We start from the raw sequence: 27599 nt of genomic DNA on the forward strand, positions 1-27599 counted from the left end.
AAAACATCCACTGATTATCATTTGCTTGTCTAAACAGAAACGATCAACATGAATACTTTAAAACTTCTGGTGAGTTCTATTTGTTTGATCTTATTGCTTTTGCTTTGATGAATGTAGAAGTAGTAGTAGTAGTAGTAGTAGTAGTAGTAGTAGTAGTAGTAGTAGTAGTAGTAGTAGTAGTAGTAGGAGGAGGAGGAGGAGGAGGAGGAAGAGTAGTAGTAGTAGTAGTAGTAGTAGTAGTAGTAGTAGTAGTAGTAGTAGTAGTAGTAGTAGTAGTAGTAGTAGTAGTAGTAGTAGTAGTAGTAGTAGTAGTAGTAGTAGTAGTAGTAGTAGTAGTAGTAGTAGTAGTAGTAGTAGTAGTAGTAGTAGTAGTAGTAGAAGTAGTAGTAGTAGTAGTGGTGGTAGTAGTAGTAGTAGTAGTAGTAGTAGTAGTAGTAGTAGTAGTAGTAGTAGTAGTAGTAGTAGTAGTAGTAGTAGTAGTAGTAGTCGTAAATAAATAGAGCTTTTGTATAGCCAATATCCACTAAATGTGCTCAAAGCGCTTTACAAGGGGTCCCTGGTCAACAGCAACATTTAACTTTTAGGACGGGACATGACGCCTGTAAGGCGATGTTGCAATGTTTTAGGACAGAAACAACGCTTTTAACGGCCAGGTACTCATTTTACACCTGATAATGGTGATAGAATGTGAGTAAAGAGCCTTCTCCGTGGACTCGACTATGCCAAGCAAGGTTCGAACCCAAGACCGTCCGATCCGAAAGCGAGTGTCATACCACTAGACCACATAGCCTCAAGACGATATAGGCCCAAAGTAACAATAGTGATGTCGGTGATAATCTTAAGAGGACACACCCTTTCGATTCGGAAGGTCCTGGTGTGGGTCTTGCTCGGCGCATGGTTGATTCCATGGGAAATGGCTTTATGAGCATAATCTCACCGTACTCAGGTTGAAAATGAGTACCAGGCCGATAACGAGAGACAGACAGAGAGAGAGAGGGAGGGGATTTATCAGTAAAATAAATAATATGAAATTGATTGTAAGCTTCAACTTAATTACCAAAAAAAACAGATCAAATGAACGTTTCGGGTTTCCCCTTTTTCAACAAAACAGGATGAATGAAACACTACAGATGAATGAGATAATGTGGTAGTGGCGTTGTTAAGATGTATAAACAAAACATTGGTATTTTATTAGTATAAGTTTACAAAATATATATTTGCTCTTTTATTAGTACAGATTTACAAAATAAATATTTATGACTTTAAACAATGTCTATAATGCCAAATTCTAAAACAAGTTTATAAAATATTTGGCCAGAAATTTCATACTTCAGAAGCTGGTCAATTTAAATGGACATCATCTTGTTTTCAACAACAACAACAAAACCTCTAGTCTGGAACATCAAGGACAATGTCCAGGAACTCCCAGGATGAAAATTTTGTGCCGCCATGTGGTCTTGTGCTATGACACTCAATTTCGGATCGGAAAGTCCTGGCAAAGTTGAGTCCTTGGAAAAGGCTCTTTACTCACATTCTCTCAACGCACAGGTGTAACATGAGTACCTGGTCGTTAACAGCGTTGTTTCTGTCCGAAAAAATTGTAATATCGAATAACAGGCGTCATGTCTTGTTCTACATGTTACGTTTTGTTTTTGGTCAGGGAGCCCTTGTATTGCGATTTGAGCACGTTTAGTGGATATTGCGTTTTATAAAAGCTCAATTTTTTAAAGTTTTTAGCAAGTTGAGGTTTAAAGGATGAGTTTACTTGCAAAACTTATAAATACTTGTTTTGCTGAGAATGTCAGAATATGATTATTATATCAATCTTTGTGTTTTATTCTCCTATTATTTCTCGTAAAAAAGATTCTGGTGTTCGCCGCTTGTTTTCTTGGTCTGACCGACGGCTGTCTATTAAAACCAAGATATGTCTGTGATGATGAGAGCCAAGTAAGTGATATTTATTATATCATCCACGCTCAAAAGCCTTTTATTTCAAGTTGAAGTTGATACTTTTTTTAAAAGCAATTTTTTTTTAAAATCTTGGGTTTATGCTCACTTCGATTTGGTCGAGAATAGTGTACGATTCTTTCATCTCTTTTTATTTATTAAATGAGTTATTTTTATCGTGTCGAAAAGCACAACGAGCTTGCGAGTATGCGTTATTGTACGATAATATCATAACGAGTTTAATGAGATGAAAGAATATTTATATTCCAGCCCTACAAGTGAGATTATTAAATATTTTGTAACCAAATATAATGTATTCATACTTCTATTCACCATAATTATTATCCTTCTCCATATGCTTGAATGACAATTTGACCCAAAACTAAAATCGCTCGATTTGCATTCATGCACACCAAACGATTGTCTTTAATAATAAGATGTCTTTTACACCTAATTTCACACCAATAAAATGTGCGAAAATATTCTGCAATCGTTAATTAAAATTTGTATTTAACCCATTCAAAGCATTATTCAACGATTTCGTATTTACAAAGAAATTAAATGATAGGGTTTTCCAATGAGAGGGCTGGAATAAAATATGATTTTTACACTCTGGCTTTTTTGGAATTCTGGACGTGTTCCCAACCAAATCACGTGCTTGCGTGTGCGCGTTCGGAACAAAGTTGGAATTCCACAAGGCAAAGGAGTTTAACAAATCATTTATTTTGCCCCTCAGTCGACTCCTATTTCGTCATCCTTCAATAAAAGGCGTCTTCAAAAATATTTAAATTATCCTTCTTAATAAAGAATCTGATTTTAGTGAAATTTAACGATATATAATTTGACGTCACAAATAATTCTTATAATCATAATATTATTACGCGTTGTTATTTAGGGAGAGGCGTGGAATAAATAGTTCGTCTTGCATTGCGAGCACTTTGAAGTCCGTACGTTTTATTTCTGATTGAATTTTCGTAGCTGAATTTGTCCTGACGTAATGACCATTTGGATATGATGGGTTAAATCTATAAACGTATGTATCGCCATATAGTCATGTTTCTTTCACTGTTTGTTTCTTTGATTTCCCACTTTGATCTATAAACGTATGTATCGCCATGTAGTCATGTTTCTTTTACTGTTTGTTTCTTTGATTTCCCACTTTGATCTATAAACGTATGTATCGCCATGTAGTCATGTTTCTTTCACTGTTTGTTTCTTTGATTTCCCACTTTGATTTATAAACGTTTGTATCGCCATATAGTCGTGTTTCTTTCAATGTTTGTTTCTTTGATTTCCCACTTTGATCTATAAACGTATGTATTGCCATGTAGTCATGTTTCTTTCACTGTTTGTTTCTTTGATTTCCCACTTTGATTTATAAACGTATGTATCGCCATGTAGTCATGTTTCTTTTACTGTTTGTTTCTTTGATTTCCCACTTTGATCTATAAACGTATGTATCGCCATGTAGTCATGTTTCTTTTACTGTTTGTTTCTTTGATTTCCCACTTTGATCTATAAACGTTTGTATCGCCATGTAGTCATGTTTCTTTTACTGTTTGTTTCTTTGATTTCCCACTTTGATTTATAAACGTATGTATCGCCATATAGTCATGTTTCTTTCACTGTTTGTTTCTTTGATTTCCCACTTTGATTTATAAACGTATGTATCGCCATATAGTCATGTTTCTTTCACTGTTTGTTTCTTTGATTTCCCACTTTGATCTATAAACGTATGTATCGCCATATAGTCATGTTTCTTTTACTGTTTGTTTCTTTGATTTCCCACTTTGATCTATAAACGTTTGTATCGCCATGTAGTCATGTTTCTTTTACTGTTTGTTTCTTTGATTTCCCACTTTGATTTATACTTTTACTGTTTGTTTCTTTGATTTCCCACTTTGATTTATACTTTTTTATCAAGGCTACCGATTGTACACAGCACAAAATATATAATGTGTTTTTTTGAGAATTCTCGTCGTTTATTCTACGAATACAACGTTTCATAAAGCTTTCTTCCTATCTTATAATACTAAAAACCCAATGTTTGAAAATAAAATGGCATCAGTTATTCATGTTCTATTGGGTGTTCAACAAGAATTTGTTTCAGGTCCAATTTTGTTCTTGGTCTGTATTAATGACCACAATTATGCGCCTTTTTGCAGCCAAGACCTTCGTATTAAGAATAATAAATCCCTAAATGACACAGACATTCTCCACCAACCTTAACAAACTCCAAACTGGAAAAAAAGGCTTAGGATTCTCCAAAAGAAACTTATACAGCAGCAAAATCAGTCAGTCGGGTGGATCTAATGAAGACATCATCGCTAGAATCAAGAAAGTAAGCCAGGCCTATGTAATAGTGTGACCAATATGGAAAGCGTCCAGCAAATCAACAAATACCAAGCTTGAAATATGTAACACTAATGTTGAAGCAGTCCTGCTCTATGGGTCAGAGACTTGGCGAACACCCTTGACCACATCAGCCAAGATACAAACTTTTGACAATCGCTGTCATCGACAAATTCTCATTTTGAAATGGTCAGACAAAGTGCCAAATGCTGACCTTTGGACAAGAACAAGCCAAGAACAAATGGATGTCCAGGTCGGACGTAGAAAGTGGCCATGGGCTGGCCATACCCTGCGGAAAGAGCCCTCTAATATAGCTAAGAAGGCTCTCGAATGGAACCCACAGGGCAAGAGGAAACGGGGTCGTCCAAAACAGAATTGGAGGAGAGTCTTTCACCCAGATTTGAGCGTCTCCAATCTTACCTGGGGTCTGTGCCAAGGACAGAAGAAGATGGAAGAGTGCGGTTGAGGCCCTATGCTCCGCCAGGAGCCAAGAGTCATAAGTCAAGGAGGGTATTAATGTTCATCATCTACAAAGCCTTTGTGAGTCCTACACTAGAATATACTATCTCTGTCTGGGACCCTCACCACAAATCAGAAATTAAAGGAAGTCAAACAAATACAAAAAAGAGGAGTGAAATTTATAAATCACAACAACAAAGATAAAAAGTGAAACTGTTTTAAATCTCGAACAACTGCAACATAGAAGAAACCGTGACAAAGTAACAATATTTTGCAAAGGCCTAAACTATCGAGTTAAATTAGTCCTCGGAGATATTCCAAAAAAAGAAAAGAGGAAGTTAGTCAAGTTCATGGTTCCCCACTCAAGAGTGGATGCCCACTTGTTTTCGTTCATACCATCGGCATTAAGACAGTGGAATAATCTCACATCTCCAATGAAATAAAAAACCTGTGGTCTGTGGAATATTTCAAATCTGAAGTTACAGACTTAAAATGGAAAAGAGAAGAAGAAGAAGAAGAAGAAGAAGAAGAAGAAGAAGAAAAAGAAGAAGAAAAAGAAGAAGAAGAAGAAGAAGAAGAAGAAGAAGAAGAAGAAGAAGAAGAAGAAGAAGAAGAAGAAGAAGAAGAAGAAGAAGAAGAAGAAGAAGAAGAAAAAGAAAAAAAAAAAAAGAAGAAGAAGAAGAAGAAGAAGAAGAAGAAGAAGAAGAAGAAGAAGAAGAAGAAAAGATTGGAGTGTAACAAACAGGATCACTCACTCGCTCAATCCTCTCCGGCAAGCTGGCGCTTGAGTCGATGCAAGGGATCTCCACCTGGTCCTGTCGGCAGCAATTCTTGGGGCCATCTTGAAGGACAGACCTGTCTGCTTTAGGTCCCTCTCCACGGTATGTATCCAAGTCTCCTGGGGCGACCTCGCTTCCTCTTTCCTTGGGGTGTCCATCGCAGAGCCTTCCTTATCAGTGTGTCATCATGTCTGTGATAGACATGACCCAACCAACAGAATGGCAGAGAATAATTGGATGACGTTGAAAGCGAGAAAAGGCCGACACGAACTGAAGATTGCTTGAGGGTATGCCAGGACAAATTAAGAAATTAAGGAGCAGGCACCGGTGTGAGATAAAGAACTAAACAATTGTGTATGAAAGGTGCCAAGGCAGGAAAGAAAAATACAACAACATAAAACACCCAGAGAAATCAGTCTACCTCGACTGGGGATCGAACATTAAACATCCTGAATACCAGGACAAACCGCCTTCCCAATCAAAAACCACGAAAAAAAACCCACAAGAAATGTCAATCCTTTCCCCCAGGTACAATTATGTATTGGAAGTCTCTACCCGGTGACTTGACAAAATTTGGAAAAGTAGTGAGAAATTTAACATATAGAGGTGGCTAAATGAGTCAATAAAGTGTATAATAAAGTAAAGGAAGTAAAAATTACTCTTTTAAAGATCCAACACAAAGTAAACGACGTTTCGGCTATGACCTGTTTCAGATCAACAAGAGAAAGACATATGTTATATTACATTTGCATTATGGTTAAACATTATACGTAACAATGTGTGGTTGTGTGTGAGAGAGAGAGAGAGAGAGAGAGAGAGAGAGAGAGAGAGGCGAGAGAGAGAGAGAGTAGGGAAAGGAAAGAAATAGGGACAGAGAGAGGGAGAGAAAGAAAGAGAGAGAGAGAGAGAGAGAGAGAGAGAGAGAAGAATGAGAATGAGAAAGACAGAGGGAAAGAGAAAGCGGGATATGAAGAGTGCGTTTCAAAGTTATATTTAATGTAAGGGGAAGATAAAAACTGAAAAAACTAAGTTGAACTTACTATAAGACATGTATGTAAATGTAGAACTATTCTAAAATTGAAAACAATGAATTAAAAGTCCTTAAGAGGCATTGGGCCCACAGAGCCAGAGTTTATCCCGTTTTCTACGCGCGAAACGAACAATAGCAATTACTTTCTATCCCTCCGATAGGACGCTGGTCTATCGCACAGTACTTTCCACCAAATCTAACAGATTTAGCTACCCATTCACAGGAGGGGGGGGGGGTCAGAAAAAATCTTGACTGCACCAGGATCGATCTTGGTCCCATTTCGTGTGAATCGAATGCTCGACCAACTGACTATCGGGACCCCATAAAAATGAAGTAAATTAGCTTTAGCGTAGTGCAGATTCTCCTCAAAAATATGTCTAATCTGATACCAATCCATCCCTCCCTTCTTTCTTTCTTTCCTTCTTTCCTTCTTTCTTTCTTTCTTTTTCTCTTTCCTTTTTAAAGTATATATTAACAGGGGAGGCAGGGGTCTATAAGATTACTATCGAATTCTTTAATTGTACATCACTTTGACATGGGTAAACAGTCAATCTCATTACTTCATCTCCTGGTCTCTCTCTCTCTCTCTCTCTCTCTCTCTCTCTCTATATATATATATATATATATATATATATATATATATATATATATATATCTCCGTCCACCTCTATCTCTCTTTTCCTTGCACACACACACACACACACACACAGAGAGAGATTTTTACCTATAACCTTTTAACCATAATGCAAATATAATACAACATATTACCTTTCCTTGTTTACCTGACAAAGGCCAAAGGCTGAAACATAATGTACCATGTGTTGTATCTTTTGTATAAGTCATTTCACTCCCTTTTATTTGTTATACATTTTATGAGAAATGTACCTGTCTATAAGAAACAGAATCACAAACCAAACAGTATTCATTACAACAAAAATTTGCTTTTATCTTCAGTAGTAGAAAAGATTGTATCGGAACCATTTCACAAACATGAACATATTGAGTTATATACAAATATGAACATAGTGCGTTTCACACTAACATGAACATAGTGAGTTCTACACTAATATGAACATAGTGAGTTCATACATGAACGGATTGTATCAGACTGACATGAACAAAGTGTCACAGTCCCCAAGCCAATGAATCCAATATAAACTTTGATTTTTTATTCAGAGTGGTTTTCTTCTCGGTTTAATAGCTTCACCTACCCAAGTTGAGGTTGAGACCATGAATGGTTTTGATCCATGATTACAGATCTGTAATCGTCGTTTCGCTCCATGCTCTTTCACTCCCCATTTTCCCTCCTATTGGCACTTGATTGGATCGTGAAAGAAACAAAACAGAAATCAAATTGATATTTTGGAAAATATTGGAAGATCTAGATTTTGCAAATGGTGTTGTTATCTTGCCACACAACTTCAAGAAATGAAAAGCAAAAGACGGAAGCCTCCCCCAAGGCCTGATAAAAGAATTAAAGATAAATATAGCAAATTCAAACCCATATCCATATCGGCCCCAACCAAAAGGAACATACTAATATTATTGTTGTGATGAGGCAGAACACGTGCATGCCATTTTCTTCCTTAGAGCTAAAATGTCTGGCGACTCAAATGAGAAGATAAATGGTGAATCTTTTTGTATTTTACTCAAACTTTGAAATGCAAAGAAAAGTTTAATTAATTTTAAGCTACACATAATTATGATTACTTGTTGTCAGTTTTTTTATTACCTTTACCGTTACCGATGTTCCATGTCGGACACGACGTTGAAGATCATGGTTCGCCAGCTCTCTCTTTCATCTGCGAGTTTCGCACATTGATTTATGGGGCTTCCTACGTACGCTGCGACATTTCCAAGCCAGGTTGTAGTTCTTAATCCTCGACCACGCTTGCCTTCTATCTTTCCCTCTGTGTTATATGGAGCTGAAACTTCGAAATTAACAAAAACCGTTTGCTGCAAATTAGATAAAAATTATGGATCAAAGTTCGAAAGTTGATGGAGGATAAAAGTTACTGGCGCTCCTAACTGTTGACCTACTGTGTTGATGACTCACCACAGAGGATTACAGGACAGTAAAACTTTAACTGCATAAAAACCATATCACATATATATGTATGTGTGATAGGTGTATGTATGTCGCCATTAGCATTCACAATGAGGTATGTCCTATCTAATTCAGTCAGACCAAACTAGTGCATTAAAGAGCAAATATCGTGGGATTGTTGAAGGTTCATTACCAACATATTGCCTATAAACGAAACCGTGAATAATAGTAGGACTTGTAATTCGTGTAAGTATTAAACATGGACATTAAATTTTTAAAATATTGAATTAGATAGTCTTGAATTATGCCATTGAACAAAAACATCAAGTTTTAAATTTTTCTTTCTAATTTTATAGCCGTGTCCCGTGGGCTATACCTGCGAATATAACTACAACCTTGAAGTTGTAGTATGCTGTAAGTATTTCATTGTTTGATATCACAATGTCTAACATTTTAATAATGAAAACATATAACGTGAAGTCTACTCGTTTTGTACACTGAACGCTAGCAGGGAAATAGTTGTGATGTCATGTGTTTTTACTTGGATGCTATGATTTTATTTAAACGTAATATTAATGAATTCCCTCTGGGACTAACCATATGACGCTGGTAATTGTGGGTTTTTATAAAGTCACTCCACAAACCCGTAAAGTTATAAACAAAAATGAATATAACAGAATCAAAATGATACAAAATACCCAACACGTATACAAAATACCCAACACGTATACAAAATACCCAACACGTATACAAAATACCCAACACGTATACAAAATACCCAACACGTATACAAAATACCCAACACGTATACAAAATACCCAACACGTATACAAAATACCCAACACGTATACAAAATACCCAACACGTATACAAAATACCCAACACGTATACAAAATACCCAACACGTATACAAAATACCCAACACGTATACAAAATACCCAACACGTATACAAAATACCCAACACGTATACAAAATACCCAACACGTATACAAAATACCCAACACGTATACAAAATACCCAACACGTATACAAAATACCCAACACGTATACAAAATACCCAACACGTATACAAAATACCCAACACGTATACAAAATACCCAACACGTATACAAAATACCCAACACGTATACAAAATACCCAACACGTATACAAAATACCCAACACGTATACAAAATACCCAACACGTATACAAAATACCCAACACGTATACAAAATACCCAACACGTATACAAAATACCCAACACGTATACAAAATACCCAACACGTATACAAAATACCCAACACGTATACAAAATACCCAACACGTATACAAAATACCCAACACGTATACAAAATACCCAACACGTATACAAAATACCCAACACGTATACAAAATACCCAACACGTATACAAAATACCCAACACGTATACAAAATACCCAACACGTATACAAAATACCCAACACGTATACAAAATACCCAACACGTATACAAAATACCCAACACGTATACAAAATACCCAACACGTATACAAAATACCCAACACGTATACAAAATACCCAACACGTATACAAAATACCCAACACGTATACAAAATACCCAACACGTATACAAAATACCCAACACGTATACAAAATACCCAACACGTATACAAAATACCCAACACGTATACAAAATACCCAACACGTATACAAAATACCCAACACGTATACAAAATACCCAACACGTATACAAAATACCCAACACGTATACAAAATACCCAACACGTATACAAAATACCCAACACGTATACAAAATACCCAACACGTATACAAAATACCCAACACGTATACAAAATACCCAACACGTATACAAAATACCCAACACGTATACAAAATACCCAACACGTATACAAAATACCCAACACGTAGGGTTTCCGGCTCAAAACCCTTCGACAACAAAAAACATTAGAGACACAGATACATTACTAAATTCCATGTTGACGACAATTGTTAACCTGGAAGTTAGTAATGTATTTATGTCTCTATTGTTTGTTGTTGTTGTTGGCTGAAGAAGGGTTTTGAGCGCGAAACTTTCCGTGTTTGGTATTTTCTTCTTTTGCAAGCTGTTCTATTCATTTTTGTTTGTGACTTTTTAGAGTCCACATCTTCTAGCAGCCTAGTATCACTTTAAAGTTATGTTTACTGATGCACTCCGTATTGTACAATCCTTAACTCACTCAATCCTGGAGATTTTTTCTACTTTTCAAAATTGGAAAAAATACAATAAAAATGAGCATTACTTAGATAGTTTTATTGAACTACCATTAACATGTAAAATTAAGAACACTAGCTTTGATACTACGCCTATAATTTGTCTCAGAAAAATGTAATAAATTGGCATGGGGTAAAAATAACCAGGGTAAACTACGGACATAGTCGGTATTAGGGTTGAGTGAATTAAAAGAGATCCTCGTCAAACACTTCTGTCACCTCATCTTATGCACTCCGTCGTTCACTCGTCATAACTCAATAGCTTATATTATGAATAGGAATGGATATAAATAAACACAACAGCTTCACAAAAGAAGAAAATATCAACACAGCACTTTCCAGTCTTCATTAAATTTCTTCAATGCATAATCATAGAAGTAGGTTTTGCGCCTCTATGGTCTTGTGGTATGACACTCGCTTTCGGATCGGAAGGTCCTGGGTTCGAGCCTCGCTCTCGGTGCATAGTTGAGTCTTTGGAGAAGGCTCTTTACTCACATTCTCTCACCGTACTCCGCTGTAAAATGAGTACCTGGCCATTAATAGCGTTGTCTCTGCTCGAAAAAAATGTAATATCGCCTAAGAGGTGCCATGTCTTATTCTAAATGGTAAATGTTGCTGTTGGCCAGGGACCCCTTGTAAAGCGTTTTGAGCACATTTAGTGGATACTGTGCTATAAAAAAGCTAAAATATTTTGAAATAAGTGTGATACTAAACTGCTTGAAGTTGTGGAGAGCAATAACACAAATTACTTTTACAGCTTAAAAAAAAAAGAACAAAATACGAAAACCAGACTCAAACCCCTTCTTCAGCAAACAACAAAAAAGCAATAGAATCATTAATACATCAATTCAAAGCCCCAGATATGACTTATTCCTCTTGGCTCCTGGCGGTGCATAGGGCCTCAATAGCCGTCTTCCGTCTTCTTTGGTTCTTAGGAGACATTTCCCTCGATCCAGGTGGGTTCCATTCGAGGGCCTGCTTGGTTATATTGCAGGGCTCTTTCCGCAGGGTATGGCCGACCCATCGCCACTTTATGCGTCTGACCTGGACATCCATATGTTCTTGGTTTGTTCTTGTCCAAAGGTCAGCATCTGGCACTTTGTCAAACGATTTCAACCTGAGTATTTGTCGAAGACAGCGATTGACAAAAGTTTGTATCTTGGCTGATGTGGTCAAGGGTGTTCGCCAAGTCTCTGACCCATAGAGCGGGACTGCTTTAACATTAGTTTTAAATAGTTTAAGCTTAATGTTTGTGGATAAGTTGGACGTTTTTCATATTGGTCGCAATTTGCACAGGCCTAGAGCGCTTTCTTGATTCTAGCGATAATGTCTTCATCAGTGCCATCCGACTGACTGATTTTACTGCCAACGTATGTAAATTCCCTAACATCTTCTATTGCTGTGCCAGAGATGGTGATTTGTACTTCTTATTTGGCAGTTAAGCGCAGTAGTTTTGTCTTGTCTTCACTAATCTTGAGACCAACTCACTGAGCAGTTTCTTCCAGGGCTGTGACTTTGTTTTGCATATCTTGTAGGCGGTTTGAGAGGAAGGCTAGGTCATCTGCAAATTCAAGGTCTTCAAGTCTTTTTTAAAATGGATGCCATTGTTGACATATGCTGTCTTTGTCACCCAGTCCAATACCACAAGAAATAGAAGTGGGGACAGCAAACAACCTTGCCTAACTCCCAATGTAATATTAAAATCATCTGAGAATCGACCATTATGGATGACTTGTCAGGAAAACCCATCATAAAGTCGTTTGATGATCTTTATAAATTTTTCTGTCACCCATAGAGGAGAAGGATGTTCCAGATGCTTTCCCTGTCGACGTTGTCAAATGCTTTCTCAAAGTCATAAAGCATACATATAGGGATGATTACCACTCAATCGACTGCTCAACAATGATTCTTAGAATTGCAAGGTGGTCTGTGCGTGACCGTTCTTTTCTGAAGCATGCCTGCTCATCTCGTAGCGCTTTGTCCAAAGTAACTTTCATCCTGTCAAGCATAATTCTTGTGAGCACTTTGCTCGGTATGGACAACAAGAGGTTTCCTCTCGACGTGTCACACTGGGACAGGTTGCCATGTCTGGGTAATTTTACTAGCAGGCTCTTCTTCCAATCAGATGGTATTTTCTCATTTGTCCAGATCAAGGTGAACAAGTAGTGGAATCTGTTTTTGTGATTTCACCTGTATTCATATTTAGGAGTTCTCCAGGGTTCAGGTCTGATCTTACTACTGGGCAATGAACCAGTTACTCATGGAAGTGTACACCAGTGGGTAATGAACCAGTTACTCAGGGAAGTGTACACCAGTGGGTAATGAACCAGTTACTCAGGGAAGAGTACACCAGTGGGTAATGAACCAGTTACTCAGGGAAGTGTACACCAGTGGGTAATGAACCAGTTACTCATGGAAGTGTACACCAGTGGGTAATGAACCAGTTACTCAGGGAAGTGTACACCAGTGGGTAATGAACCAGTTACTCAGGGAAGTGTACACCAGTGGGTAATGAACCAGTTACTCAGGGAAGTGTACACCAGTGGGTAATGAACCAGTTACTCAAGGAAGTGTACACCAGTGGGTAATGAACCAGTTACTCAGGGAAGTGTACACCAGTGGGTAATGAACCAGTTACTCATGGAAGTGTACACCAGTGGGTAATGAACCAGTTACTCATGGAAGTGTACACCAGTGGGTGATGAACCAGTTACTCAGGGAATTGTACACCAGTGGGTAATGAACCAGTTACTCAGGGAAGTGTACACCAGTGGGTAGTGAACCTGGGACTATGAAAAGAGGATTTCAAAGGGATATAAACCTGGGGCTATGGGAGCTGGATACCAGTCGAACTTGAAGCCGGACTATGGGAAGATGGCACAGGAGGTGAATGAATCTGAGACTATAGGATGTAGGCACCAATTGAGAATGAGCCTGGGACTACGAGAGGTGTAAAATGAAGCCGGGAATATGGGAGGTGGACACCAGTGGACAATGAGCCAAGAGGAGTACTATTGTTTTTCGAAAACTGCTGATTGTTTTGTTTGTTTGTTTGTTGTTACGGGTTTTACGGCGCCTGCAACACATGAAGGTCATAACAGCGCCAGTGAAAAGGAAGAAAATAGGAGGGTAAAAAGTTCTAGAATTACAATTAATGCATCCAAGAAAATGGAAGACAAAAGGGGAATTGGTTCAAATAGGAAACATGTAGATTTCAAGAGCACACTATCAAAGTACTCAGTTTGAGATCACCTAAAAGTCTATTCCAGACACAAGCACAGGTCCTTACTAAGAGGAATAAACTCAAATGTTTACAAATCATATAATATAATATGTATACAAAACATAATACGGTACGTAACAGAGAGATGATTATGGCCAGGGTATCTGGCCAGGGCCAGGATAAAACCAAGTAATCTCATTCCAAGACCAAGACAGAAAGCAGGTTGGAAAACAGATATATGGGGGTAGAAGACGCAGTAAGTACCTCCCTGCCCACTATGGGAGGTCAAGAAAACTGCTGAAATCATCCGAAGTTATGGGAAGTGAGATATGGACTAAGAGAAATTGACACCAGAGCGGAGTGAACCTGGGACTATGGGCGGAGGATATAAGAGGGAAATAAGACTAGGAATATGAGAGATGATTATCGTCGGTAATTCAAGCCAGATCTATGGGAGGCGAGTACCAATGCAATAATAATAATATAATAATAATAAATAATAATAATAATAATAATAATAATAATAATAATAATAATAAATAGAAGAAGAAGAAGAAGAAGAAGAAGAAGAAGAAAAAAAGAAAAAATATATAATAATAATAATAATAATAATAATAATAAAATAATAATAATAATAATAATAATAATAATAATAATAATAATAATAATAATAATAATAATAAATAATAATAATAATAATAATAATAATAATAATAATAATAATAATAATAATAATAATAATAATAATAATAATAATAATAATAAATAATAATAATAATAATAATAATAAAATAATAATATAATAATAATATAATAATAATAATAATAATAATAATAATAATAATAATAATATATAAAATAATAAAATAATAATAATAATAATAATAATAAAAATAATAATAATAATAATAATAATAATAATAATAATAATAATAATAATAATAATAATAATAATAATAAAATAAAATAATAATAATAATAATAATAATAATAATAATAATAATAATAATAATAATAATAATAATAATAATAATAATAATAATAATAATAATAATAATAATAATAATAATAATAATAATAATAATTATAATAATAATCAATAAAATAATAATAATAATAATAATATAATTTAATAATAATGATATTTTATTCCTATATAATATTACATGGTCAACCTAATATAAAATATATATGGTATTATATCTATCACTAATATTATCATTCTGTCTACTCTCTGATCAACCGAACTATATATTGGGTCATGTAACCTCTCTATCACCGTAATTATCATCTGGGTCATTAACCTTTCTATCACTCGTAACTATTATCATCTGGTCATGTACCTTCTCTATCACCGTAACTATTATCATCTGGGTCATGTACCTTCTCTATCACCGTAACTATTATCATCTGGGTCATGTACCTTCTCTATCACCGTAACTATTATCATCTGGGTCATGTACCTTCTCTATCACCGTAACTATTATCATCTGGGTCATGTACCTTCTCTATCACCGTAACTATTATCATCTGGGTCATGTACCTTCTCTATCACCGTAACTATTATCATCTGGGTCATGTACCTTCTCTATCACCGTAACTATTATCATCTGGGTCATGTACCTTCTCTATTCTCTATCACCGTAACTATTATCATCTGGGTCATGTACCTTCTCTATCACCGTAACTATTATCATCTGGGTCATGTACCTTCTCTATCACCGTAACTATTATCATCTGGGTCATGTACCTTCTCTATCACCGTAACTATTATCATCTGGGTCATGTACCTTCTCTATCACCGTAACTATTATCATCTGGGTCATGTACCTTCTCTATCACCGTAACTATTATCATCTGGGTCATGTACCTTCTCTATCACCGTAACTATTATCATCTGGGTCATGTACCTTCTCTATCACCGTAACTATTATCATCTGGGTCATGTACCTTCTCTATCACCGTAACTATTATCATCTGGGTCATGTACCTTCTCTATCACCGTAACTATTATCATCTGGGTCATGTACCTTCTCTATCACCGTAACTATTATCATCTGGGTCATGTACCTTCTCTATCACCGTAACTATTATCATCTGGGTCATGTACCTTCTCTATCACCGTAACTATTATCATCTGGGTCATGTACCTTCTCTATCACCGTAACTATTATCATCTGGGTCATGTACCTTCTCTATCACCGTAACTATTATCATCTGGGTCATGTACCTTCTCTATCAGCTTGTACAGCTTTTCAAGCCTCTCTTTACCTTAACTCTCAACATAGGGACGTAAATTGTGAAGTTGAATGTAAGCTTCAATTTCATTACAAAAACAGATCAAATGAACGTTTCGGGTTTCCCCTTTATCAACAAAACAGGATGAATGAAACACCACAGATGAATGAGATGATGTGGTAGTCGCGTAGTCTTAACCAACGTTGATAAAGGGGAAACCCGAAACGTTCATTTGATCTGTTTTTGTAATTAAATTGAAGCTTACATTCAACTTCACGTTATTATTTATTTCCTCGAGCTTCGAGCAGCAACATTTACACAACATAGGGACGGGACCTTTTTCAGGAAAATGTGATTATAATTCACTCAAACTGAGGAGAAATAAGTACCTACTTATCATACCTAATATTGTTTGTAGCATAACAAGCTTTGCAAGAAAATATTTTTCCAAAAAATCGTGTGATGTATATAAATAACTTTTCCGATTAACTCACTCAACCCTAACACCGACTACATCCGTAGTTTACCCAAGTTACTTTTACCCCATGCCTATGTATTACATTTTTCTGAGACAAATTATACGCTTGGTATCAAAGATAATATTTTTTATTTTTACATGTTGATGATAGTTGAATAAAACTATCTATGTACATGCTCATTTTAATACAAATGTTTCCAATTTTGAAAAGCAGCAAAAATATCTAGGACTATGATTGAGTGAGTTAATAAAACTGTTGGTTGTATCTTAACGAATGGGATTATTTTTCTGTATTGGTAAGGAGAGGGTTAATAAAACTGTTGGTTGTATCTTAACAAATGGGATTATTTTTCTGTGTTGGTAAGGAGAGGGTTAATAAAACTGTTGGTTGTATCTTAACAAATGGGATTATATTTCTGTATTGGTAAGGAGAGGGTTGATAAAACTGTTGGTTGTATCTTAACGAATGGGATTATTTTTCTGTGTTGGTAAGGAGAGGGTTAATAAAACTGTTGGTTGTATCTTAACAAATGGGATTATTTTTCTGTATTGGTAAGGAGAGGGTTAATAAAACTGTTGGTTGTATCTTAACAAATGGGATTATTTTTCTGTATTGGTAAGGAGAGGGTTAATAAAACTGTTGGTTGTATCTTAACGAATGGGATTATTTTTCTGTGTTGGTAAGGAGAGGGTTAATAAAACTGTTGGTTGTATCTTAACAAATGGGATTATTTTTCTGTATTGGTAAGGAGAGGGTTAATAAAACTGTTGGTTGTATCTTAACAAATGGGATTATTTTTCTGTGTTGGTAAGGAGAGGGTTAATAAAACTGTTGGTTGTATCTTAACAAATGGGATTATTTTTCTGTATTGGTAAGGAGAGGGTTAATAAAACTGTTGGTTGTATCTTAACGAATGGGATTATTTTTCTGTATTGGTAAGGAGAGGGTTAATAAAACTGTTGGTTGTATCTAAACGAATGGGATTATATTTCTGTCTTGGTAAGGAGAGGGTTAATAAAACTGTTGGTTGTATCTTAACAAATGGGATTATTTTTCTGTGTTGGTAAGGAGGGTTAATAAAACTGTTGGTTGTATCTTAACAAATGGGATTATTTTTCTGTATTGGTAAGGAGAGGGTTAATAAAACTGTTGGTTGTATCTAACGAATGGGTTATTTTTCTGTCTTGGTAAGAGAGGGTTAATAAAATGTTGGTTGTATCTAACAATGGATTATTTTTCTGTTTGGTAAGGAGAGGGTTGATAAAACTGTTGGTTGTATCTTAACGATGGGATTATTTTCTGTTTGGTAAGGAGAGGTTAATAAAATTTGTTGTATCTTAACGAAGGGATTATATTTCTGTTTGGTAAGGAGGGGTTAATAAAACTGTTGGTTGTATCTAAACGAATGGATTATTTTCTGTCTGGTAAGGAGAGGGTTAATAAAACTGTTGGTTGTATCTTAACAATGGATATTTTCTGGTTGGTAAGGAGAGGGTTAATAAAATGTTGGTTGTATCTTAACGAATGGGATTATTTTTCTGTATTGGTAAGGAGAGGGTTAATAAAACTGTTGGTTGTATCTTAACAAATGGGATTATATTTCTGTATTGGTAAGGAGAGGTAATAAAATGTTGGTTGTATCTTAACAAATGGATTATTTTCTGTTTGGTAAGGAGAGGGTTAATAAAATGTTGGTTGTATCTTAACGAAGGGATTATTTTCTGTTTGTAAGGAGAGGTTAATAAAATGTTGGTTGTATCTTAACGATGGGTTATTTTTGTTTGGTAAGGAGGGTTATAAAACTGTTGGTTGTATCTTACGAATGGATTATTTTCTGTTGTAAGGAGGGGTTATAAAACTGTTGGTTGTATCTTAACGAATGGGATTATTTTCTGTTTGGTAAGGAGAGGTTAATAAAATGTTGGTTGTATCTTAACAAATGGATATTTTCTGTTTGGTAAGGAGAGGTTAATAAAATGTTGGTTGTATCTTAACGAATGGGTTATTTTTCTGTGTTGTAGGAGAGGGTTAAAAAATGTTGGTTGTACTTAACAAATGGTTATTTCTGTTTGGTAAGGAGAGGTTAATAAACTGTTGGTTGTATCTTAACGAATGGGATTATTTTTGTCTGGTAAGGAGAGGGTTAATAAAACTGTTGGTTGTATCTTAACAATGGGATTATTTTCTGTTGGTAAGGAGAGGGTTAAAACTGTTGGTTGTATCTTACGAATGGGATATTTTTCTGTTTGGTAAGGAGAGGGTTAAAAAAACTGTTGGTTGTATCTTAACAATGGGATTATTTTTCTGTTTGGTAAGGAGAGGGTTAATAAAATGTTGGTTGTATCTTAACAATGGGATTATTTTCTGTTTGGTAAGGAGAGGGTTAATAAAACTGTTGGTTGTATCTAACGAATGGATTATTTCTGTTGGTAAGGAGAGGGTTAATAAACTGTGTTGTATCTAAACGAATGGATTATTTTTCTGTTTGGTAAGGAGAGGGTTAATAAAACTGTTGGTTGTATCTTAACAAATGGATATTTTTCTGTTTGGTAAGGAGAGGGTTAATAAAACTGTTGGTGTATCTTAACGAATGGGATTATTTTTCTGTATTGTAAGGAGAGGTTTAATAAAACTGTTGGTTGTATCTTAACAAATGGATTATTTTCTGTATTGGTAAGGAGAGGGTTAATAAAACTGTTGGTTGTATCTTAACAAGGGATTATTTTTTCTGTTTGGTAAGGAGAGGGTAATAAAACTGTTGGTTGTATCTTAACAATGGGATTATTTTTCTGTTTGGTAAGGAGAGGGTTAATAAAACTGTTGGTTGTATCTTAACAATGGGATTATTTTTGTTTGGTAAGGAGAGAGTTGATAAAACTGTTGGTTGTATCTTAACGAATGGGATTATTTTTCTGTTTGGTAAGGAGAGGGTTAATAAAACTGTTGGTTGTATCTTAACGAATGGATTATTTTTCTGTTTGGTAAGGAGAGGGTTATAAAACTGTTGTTGTATCTTAACGAATGGATTATTTTTCTGTTGGTAAGGAGAGGGTTATAAAACTGTTGGTTGTATCTTAACGAATGGATTATTTTCTGTCTTGGTAAGGAGAGGGTTAATAAAACTGTTGGTGTATCTTAACGAATGGGATTATTTTTCTGTCTTGTAAGGAGAGGTTAATAAAACGTTGGTTGTATCTTAACGAATGGGATTATTTTTCTGTCTTGGTAAGGAGAGGGTTAATAAAACTGTTGGTTGTATCTAACGAATGGGATTATTTTCTGTTTGGTAAGGAGAGGGTTATAAAACTGTTGGTTGTATCTTAACGATGGGATTATTTTTCTGTTTGGTAAGGAGAGGGTTAATAAAACTGTTGGTTGTATCTTAACGAATGGGATTATTTTCTGTTTGGTAAGGAGAGGTTAATAAAACTGTGGTTGTATCTTAACAATGGGATTATTTTCTGTCTTGGTAAGGAGAGGTTAATAAAACTGTTGGTTGTATCTTAACGAATGGATTATATTTCTGTATTGGTAAGGAGAGGGTTAATAAAACTGTTGGTTGTATCTTAACGAATGGGATTATTTTCTGTCTTGGTAAGGAGAGGGTTAAAAAACTGTTGGTTTATCTTAACAAATGGGATTATTTTCTGTTTGGTAAGGAGAGGGTTAATAAAACTGTTGGTTGTATCTTAACGAATGGGATTATTTTCTGTCTTGTAAGGAGAGGTTAATAAAACTGTATGGATATTATTTTCTGTGTTGGTAAGGAGAGGGTTAATAAAACTGTTGGTTGTATCTTAACAAATGGGATTATTTTTTCTGTATTGGTAAGGAGAGGGTTAATAAAACTGTTGGTTGTATCTTAACGAAATGGGATTATTTTTCTGTCTTGGTAAGGAGAGGGTTAATAAAACTGTTGGTTGTATCTTAACGAATGGGATTATTTTTCTGTTTGGTAAGGAGAGGGTTAATAAAAAACTGTTGGTTGTATCTTAACAGATTATGGGATAAATTATTGATTATCTGTATTGGTAAGGAGAGGGTTAATAAAACTGTTGGTTGTATCTTAACGAATGGGATTATTTTTCTGTGTTGGTAAGGAGAGGGTTATAATAAAACTGTTGGTTGTATCTTAAACAAATGGGATGATTTTTCTGTGTTGGTAAGGAGAGGGTTGATAAAACTGTTGGTTGTATCTTAACGAATGGGATTATTTTTCTGTGTTGGTAAGGAGAGGGTTGATAAAACTGTTGGTTGTATCTTACCGAATGGGATTATATTTCTGTGTTGGTAAGGAGAGGGTTAATAAAACTGTTGTTTGTGGATTGTATCTATAAGGCAAAGGTTAATTAATTTTTTCTCATGTGTTTGTAAGGAGAGGGTTAATAAAACTGTTGGTTGTATCTTAACAAATGGGATATATTTCTGTATTGGTAAGGAGAAGGGTTAATAAAACTTTGGTTGTATCTTAACGAATGGGATTATTTTTCTGTTGTTGGTAAGGAGGGTTAATAAAACTGTTGGTTGTATCTTAACAAATGGGATTATATTTTTCTGTTTGGTAAGAGAGGGTTAATAAAAACTGTTGGTTGTATCTTAACGAATGGGATTTATTTTCTGTATTGGTAAGGAGAGGGTTAATAAAACTGTTGGTTGTATCTTAACGAATGGGATTATTTTTCTGTGTTGGTAAGGAGAGGGTTAATAAAACTGTTGGTTGTATCTTAACGAATGGGATTATTTTTCTGTGTTGGTAAGGAGAGGGTTAATAAAACTGTTGGTTGTATCTTAACGAATGGGATTATATTTCTGTCTTGGTAAGGAGAGGGTTAATAAAACTGTTGGTTGTATCTTAACGAATGGGATTATTTTTCTGTCTTGGTAAGGAGAGGGTTAATAAAACTGTTGGTTGTATCTAAACGAATGGGATTATATTTCTGTCTTGGTAAGGAGAGGGTTGATAAAACTGTTGGTTGTATCTTAACGAATGGGATTATTTTTCTGTCTTGGTAAGGAGAGGGTTAATAAAACTGTTGGTTGTATCTTAACGAATGGGATTATTTTTCTGTCTTGGTAAGGAGAGGGTTAATAAAACTGTTGGTTGTATCTTAACGAATGGGATTATATTTCTGTCTTGGTAAGGAGAGGGTTAATAAAACTGTCGGTTGTATCTTAACGAATGGGATTATATTTCTGTCTTGGTAAGGAGAGGGTTAATAAAACTGTTGGTTGTATCTTAACGAATGGGATTATTTTTCTGTCTTGGTAAGGAGAGGGTTAATAAAACTGTTGGTTGTATCTTAACGAATGGGATTATATTTCTGTGTTGGTAAGGAGAGGGTTAATAAAACTGTTGGTTGTATCTTAACGAATGGGATTATATTTCTGTGTTGGTAAGGAGAGGGTTAATGCGTCCTAATACATTATCTCTTGTATTTGTCTTGTGCGGCTATGTAGTATTGTGGTCAGACACGCGCTTTCGGATCTGAAGGTCTTGGATTCGCGCCTCGCTCGGCGAATAGTTGAGTCCTTGGAAAAGGCTATATACTCACATTCTCTAACCGTACTCCTGTGTAAAATCTGTGCCTAGCCGTTAACAGCGTTGTCTCTGTCGGGAAAAAATGTAATATCGCCTAACAGGCGTCATGTCCAGTCCTACATGTTAAGTGCTGCTGTTGGTCAGGGACCCCCTTTGTAAATCGATTTGAGCACGTCTGGTGAATACGGCGCTATATAAAAGCTCAAATATTATCAACTTACCAGTGCTACTCAATTAACTTCTTAAAGTGAGAATATCTTTTCTAAATAAACTCTTTTGTTTTTTTCTATAATTTTTTAACATGCGGTATAATGCATATTCAATAGATGTTTATGTTTTTATTGTTTTATTTTTGTTTGTTTGATTTTTTGCTGTTGGCTGAAGAAGGGTTTTGAGTCCGAAACATTCCGTGCTTGTTTATTTTTTTATTTTTTTTGTGTTTTTTCTTTAATTTTATTATTTTTTTAAAGCTTTGATATATTTATTTGTGCTTATTTGTACTTCTTTTTTTGTTTGTTTTTTAAGTTACAGACGATGTGCACGACGTGTTTTTAAAAAAGAAAACGAACGACCCCGATAGTAAATGATGTCAGTAAGTATCGACCATATCAGTCAATGAATAAACGTATGCCGAGTTTGTATGTTATGTTGAAGACAAATGATTTGGTTCCATAAATTGAAAAAAAAAATTTAAAAAAAAATCCTACATTTCGGGTCATTTTAATTTTAAAATGAATGAATGAATGAATGAATGAATGAATGAATGAATGAATGAATTAATTAATTAATTAATTAATTAATTAATTAATTAACTATACATTTGATTTTGCTACCACTGAACGACATTTATATAGATATGAAATTTTAAACAGATATTTAAATGTATTTCGTCTGTTGCCGTTGTCTATAACATTTGATTTTGCTACCACTGAACGACATTTATATCGATATGAAATTTAAAACAGATATTTAAATGTATTTCGTCTGTTGTCGTTGACTATACATTTGATTTTGCTACCACTGAACGACATTTATATAGATATGAAATTTTAAAACAGATATTTAAATGTATTTCGTCTGTTGCCGTTGTCTATAACATTTGATTTTGCTACCACTGAACGACATTTATATAGATATGAAACTTTAAACAGATATTTAAATGTATTTCGTCTGTTGTCGTTGACTATACATTTGATTTTGCTACCACTGAACGACATTTATATAGATATGAAATTTTAAACGGATATTTAAATGTATTTAGTCTGTTGTCGTTGTCTATACATTTGATTTTGCTACCACTGAACGACATTTATATAGATATGAAATTTTAAACGGATATTTAAATGTATTTAGTCTGTTGTCGTTGAATCAAATTAAGACTGAGAATTTATCAATGATTACTTAAACTCCCATCTTGACGAGTCGTCTACACATTACAACGATATTGAAATCTCTTTATTTCATGTTTTATCAACAATTGTCTTCAATATCTCAAATTAGATCTTTGTCTGATTTACAACCGTTCGTTATAGTTTATTCGCCTTTTAAAACGTCATTCTCACATTGTATCTCATTCGTCTGTAAGTTAGTGTTTCGGTCACCGTATCGTCAATCTCACATTGTATCTCATTCGTCTGTAAGTTAGTGTTTCGGTCACCGTATCGTCAATCTCACATTGTATCTCATTCGTCTGTAAGTTAGTGTTTTGATCACCGTATCGTCATTCTCACATTGTATCTCATTCGTCTGTAAGTTAGTGTTTCTGTCACCGTATCGTCATTCTCACATTGTATCTCATTCGTCTGTAAGTTAGTGCTTCGGTCACCGTATCGTCAATCTCACATTGTATCTCATTCGTCTGTAAGTTAGTGTTTCGGTCACCGTATCGTCAATCTCACATTGTATCTCATTCGTCTGTAAGTTAGTGCTTCGGTCACCGTATCGTCAATCTCACATATCTCATTCGTCTGTAGTGTTTCATTAATCGTGTCGTTTTTTTTTTTTTGGTTTGTTTTTAAGAGTTTTACGGAGCTTGCAACACATTTAGGTTATATCAGCCCCAGTGAAATGGAAGAAAATGTGATAGGAAAAAGTTCTAGAATTACAATTAAAGCACCCAAGAAAAAGTACGACATAGGGAAACTGGGAACAAATAGGGATCAGATGTAGATTCCAAAAGCATACCACCGATGTACTTAGTTTGAGATCACCTATAAGTCTCATCCGGACACAAGAACAAAATCCAACAAAGAGGAATACACTCAAATGCTTACATTATAAATTCAAAATAACAAATATAATAATACATAACGGAGAGATGATTTGCAAGGAAAAAAATATCATCTTCCAAAACAATAACTATATATTTGACTGTTTCCCTCCAAGCCAAGGACCCCGGGCAGGGTAAGGACAAAACTAAGTAATCTCATTCCAAGACAAAGACAGAAAGCAACAGATACAGGGGATAGAAGACACAGTATGGACCTCCCTGACCACTATGGGAGGTCATCATGTCGTCATTCTAACATAATATTCTCATTCGTCTGTAGTACTTCATTCATCCTGTATTGTTGTTACAAGGAAAACCCGAAACGTCCGCATTACCTGTTTTTGTTTTTGTTTTTTTTTTGTTTTGTTTTTTATTTTGTTTATTAGATTGAAGTAACATTCCATTTAGCATAATTATTCGTATTATGAAAAAATAGTTTCTTAATTATTCGCTTCCCTCAATGAGACATCAACTTAAAGATTCATCGCTTTAATTAATATAGAATTAAGAAAGATAAGCAAAATAAAAGACATATTAATTCCCACAAAAATTACAGAGTTTCCTAATAGTTTATCTGGTTTTATCTGGGCTTGATTATATCTATAAAATTAATGACATATAATCAGCTAAAAATAAAGTTAGAAAGCTTAAGGCTATTCAGACCAATGCAGCAAAGCTTATTTGAGTTAAAATTCCAGATTCGCAGGTTTATTTTTGGAGCAATGTGTAATATAACTAAAAATATCTGCATAGAACATGAATTAAGGATGCAATAAAGATAAACACAACAATTAACTGAGGAAAATAAAAAAAAATAATTTAAAAAAAATAGATGAATTAATAAATGAAAAGATAATAGATTAATCAATGTTTAATATAGGGAATGAGATTAGCGGAAGAGTAGCGTCCCTTGATTGGACCTCACCCATAGTCTGTGACGTCTCCGGCGGAAAAGTTATTAGAGAGAGAACGTCATGTTGGTTGTGCGCATGCGTCTCTCGTCCTCGCACCGGCGGAAAAGTTATTAGAGAGAGAACGCCATGTTGGTTGTGCGCATGCGTCTCTCGTCCCCGTGGAGTTGATTTTGCGCATGCGTCTCTCGTCCTCGCGGAAGCACAACCACCATGACGTCCTCTCTCTAATAACTTTTCAGCCGGTTACGTCACAGACTATGGGTGACGTCCAATTAAGGGACGCTACTCTTCCGCTAATCTCATTCCCTATTGATCAATTCAGAGATATGAAAGGAAAGAATTGTTCATTATCAATGGTTCATTTGTGCGGCTATATTATGGTCTTGTGGCATGAAATTCGCTTTCGGAATGGAAGGTCTTGGGTTCGAGCCTCGCTCGGCGTATAATTGAGTCCTTTGAAAAGGCTCTTTAATCACAGTCTCTTTCTTTTTTTTTTTCTTCTTTTTTTTAAAGGTTTTACGGCGCTTGCAACACATTAAGGTCATATCAGCGCCAGTAAAAAGGAAGAAAATGGGATAGTAAAAAGTTCTAGAATTACAATTAAAGCACCCAAGAAAGGGTAAGTTAACGGGAATTGGTTCAAATAGGGAACACATGAGGATTCCGAGAGCATACTATCACAGTACTTAGTTTGAGATCACCTAAAAGTCTCATCCAGACACAAGCACAGGTCCCAACTAAGAGGAATACACTCAAATGTTTACAAATCATATAATATAATATGTAAACTAAACATAATACAATGCATAACAGAGAGTTGATTTACAAGGGAAGAAAGATCATCTCCCAAAACTATAACTGTACATTCAACTGTTTCCCTCCCAGCCAAGGACTCCGGCCAGGGTCAGGACAAAACTAAGTAATCTAATACCAAGACAACGACAGGAAACAATTGGAAAACGGGTATGGGGGGATAGAAGACATGGCATGTACCTCCCTGTCCACTATGGGAGGTCAGGATCCCGACCCAGTCACATTCTCTCACCGTACTCAGGTGTAAAATGAGTACCTGACCGTTAAAAGCTTTGTCTCTGTCGGAAAAAAATCGCCCAACAGACGTCATGTCTTTTCTACACGTGTTGCTGTTAGTCAGGGACCATTTGTAAAGAGCTTTGAGCACGTTTAGTGGATACTGCGCATATAAATGATCATTTATTTTCTTCCACGTAATTGGTTATATGTTGATAGGAAAGTACAGAATATGTTCCATTGTCACAAGGAACTGCACACTGACAGCCGTGGTGTTTTCAAAGATCTTATATCTATTTTTATCTCAAACAAAAATCTGAGATAAAAAAATAGCAAAAATATTTGAAAACGTAAAACACATCGTAAAATTTGTGAGCATTTCTGTTACGTTTGGGCATGGTCTTTTTAAAACGCCCTTTCATGAAATTTAAAGGATCCATATTCATAATCCATTTTTTAAACTTGAGCAAACTTGAGCTTTTGTATATAGCGCAATATCCATTAAACGTGCTCGAAGCGCTTTACAAGGGGTCCCTGATCAACAGCAACACGTAAGATGTAGAACGAAACATGACGCCTGTTAGGCGATATTAAAATTTTTCGGACAGACAACGCTGTTAACGGTCAGGTAGTCATTTTACACCTGAGTACGGTGAGTAAAGAGCCTTTTCCAAGGTGTCAACTATGCGCCGAGCGAGGCTCGAACCCAGGATCTTCCAATCCGATAACGAGTGTCATACCACAAGACCACATAGCCGGTTAAATAATTTTGTTTAGGTCCTGGATGAACCGATTTGTCTTTGAAATTTATTGACACCAATTTCCCTTATGGCCGATGGGACTTAAGTATGTCGCTAGTGTGAGAAGTAAAAGAGAATACTCCATGAGCAAATATTATTTTAATATGATGCATCAAACATGAAATCTATATTTCCTTAAATTTTTCTCTCCAGCCAAGATCAAGTTTTTATCACACATCAGATGATGGACTCTCATAAGGATCTATTTTTTGGCCTATCCTATAGCATATGACAATAAAATCAATGAAATAAATCGATTGAGT

General features: G+C 35.3%; 1 long non-coding RNA gene across 1 annotated transcript; it reads left to right on the forward strand.

Moving 5' to 3' along the window:
- LOC144960803 (uncharacterized) lies at positions 1–27599 on the forward strand. Its single transcript, XR_013642948.1, has 5 exons — positions 1–69; positions 1864–1947; positions 8971–9028; positions 22850–22916; positions 27490–27599. It is a non-coding gene; the product is annotated as an uncharacterized LOC144960803 (long non-coding RNA).

This window comes from Berghia stephanieae, chromosome 15 (assembly GCF_034508935.2).
Source record: "Berghia stephanieae isolate SIO BIC M18660-M18661 chromosome 15, UCSD_Bste_1.3, whole genome shotgun sequence".
Classification (NCBI taxonomy): Eukaryota; Metazoa; Mollusca; class Gastropoda; order Nudibranchia; family Aeolidiidae; genus Berghia; species Berghia stephanieae.